Below are 2,472 nucleotides of genomic sequence, written 5' to 3'. Positions count from 1 at the left end.
ATCCTTGGACAGTTGCCAAGTAAGAACTCAAAAAACTTCAGATGGCACATTGACAACTCGTCCATAGAAGTGGTGAAACTCTTCAAATACCTGGGGGTGATGTTGGACAACTCAAAATTTGAGACCTCGATGCAACTCCATTTATGGGACAAGACTCGTAAACTCACCACACAGGCAAGAATAATCGACAGAAAATATGGACGTTTCTCGCTTCTACCGGCCATAAAATTTAATAAAGGCAAAGTTATACCAAGATTGTCATATGGTTGTGAGGCAATGCCAGCGATCCCCCCCTGCGATTTGGCCAAAGCTGGAAGCTTATTTTTGGTGAAAAGTCCTCCAGCTTCCTAGTTCTACCTCTATTTCGATCATCAGAAGAGAACTGGGAATTCTCTCCTTGAAAGCAGCTATAGAGGCAGGGGAAATGGCGCGTTTCAGGAAAATAATAATGCAGGACTCACCGCCTTTATACAATATAATAAAATCAGAAATTGCTGGAGGAAGGAGCAAGCCTCTGGGCAGCCAAGCAGCGAGCACGCCTGGTCAACAGTGGATGCTGTGAAGACGAATTGATTCGAAACCCCACTAAAATAAAACGGAAAATGGACCAATTGGACTGGATAGAGACTCTTACACTAGCAGGAAATAATAAACTCCTCACCCACTTGAACTTCCAGCCCAAAAAATTACACTCACCCAATGAAGTCCTAAAAAGATTCCCGGACAAGGCTCTAAGATCCATTTTTCTGCGATCTCATCTTAACCCACTTCCAACCAATGAAATAAGGGCCATCAGGGGACAATCACAAACAAACCTCTGTCGCTTATGTGAAACAGAACACGAGCCTGAATTAATAAAGCACCTCCCGATGCATTGTTCCAAAACGAAAAATGGAGAAGAGCGTATTTGAGATCGTTGATTAACCCTAATTCCTTGTACGAAGAAGAAGTTTGGTGGAATCGACTAATGAGCGGATCTAGGACAACATGGTCAATAGTGACCGCCAACATTTTAAAGATAGCCCTAGAGGCATGCTCCCTTAAAACAAATGAAGAAGAGTGACTAGGCTCCGACTACTAAAAGGTCTAAACCTAAACTGGAACCTGAACCTAAAAACTCTGACTTTCAGGATAGAACTTTTAAGTTGCAACAAGGTCGGTCGGGAAAAAAAAAAAGGGAAGGAAAAGAAATATTGAAGTCTTCATCTTCTTTTGCAAAATCATTGAATTGATAAATGCAAACAATAAAAAAAAGAAGCTAATAAGGAGTATATATTCTAATCCAATCATAATTCCATTAACTTCACAAAAAACAATTAATTCCAAATTAGTTCATTAATTCAGAGAGCCGGAGCGCATACATATATTCCATAATTCAACAGCAAACACATTTTCAGCAATTCAGCATTGCTGTATAATATGGCTAATGGGGAGATTACTATGCAACCAACTTCCCCAATCAGGAGCAGTAGGTCGAGGCTCTCACTATACACAATAAAGCCCCCATATGTCTTTAGATATCAGCACTCCAGCGCTTTACCACTACATTCCATATCCTAAACAAGGACATAAGCAGACTTAAATTACAGGTATTGATACACTGGCATCAAAATATATGATCTTTTATCGTCTCCAGTGGTGAACAAATCTACTGAAATGTATGGCATACATTTCTCCCATCATGGGACATTCGGTTAGAACATATCTTGCAAATACAGCAATATCTTGAAACTAATAATCTGTTAGGGCTGAGGCAATCTGGTTTCCGTCCCAAACATGGAACAGAAACAGCGCTCATCGACCTCAAGACCCAAATCCAGACACTGAAAGACAAGGGCAAATTAGCCTTGCTTCTCTTACTTGACCTATTAGCGGCTTCTGACCTGGTGGACCATAACATTTTATGTAAACATCTCTCATCTGCTGCACACTTCTGGGACCAAGCAAACGCGTGGATCAAGTCCTTCCTTAATAATAGATCCATGCGGGTCTTTGCACCCTCAGCCTCTGCCTTACCCACTCCAGTTACATGCGGGGTTCCATAAGGGTCTTGTGTGTAACCTACTCACCAAGCCCCTCTTTGATACACTTGACTATCTGGGATTTACATACACAAATTATGCAGATGATACTCAGATACTCATCCCTATTACTGGCGATGACATTATAGATAGTAAGACCCTCCATGACATTTACCTCATCGTACAAGCATGGATGGTGAAGCACGGTCTCTGCCTCAACGATGAAAAGACAGAGTTGCTTCTACTAGGGTCCCCAGCCAACCTGAACAAACTAGGGACAATTCCTTTCAACTCCTTCAACATTGATGGAAACTTAATTAAAGTTGCCAATGCAGTGAAAACTCTAGGAAACTACATTGATTCTGCACTCACCTTAAAAAGACAAACTAATGCCTTGGCTTCGTCCACAGCACATACCTGCAAGCTCATCACGGCTTGCCGTCCCTACTTG

Source organism: Ambystoma mexicanum, chromosome 5p (genome assembly GCF_040938575.1).
Source record: "Ambystoma mexicanum isolate Mex_15411 chromosome 5p, UKY_AmexF1_1, whole genome shotgun sequence".
In the NCBI taxonomy this organism is placed as follows: domain Eukaryota; kingdom Metazoa; phylum Chordata; class Amphibia; order Caudata; family Ambystomatidae; genus Ambystoma; species Ambystoma mexicanum.
The sequence above is the reverse complement of the archived record's forward strand: the minus strand, read 5'-3'. Positions refer to the sequence as shown.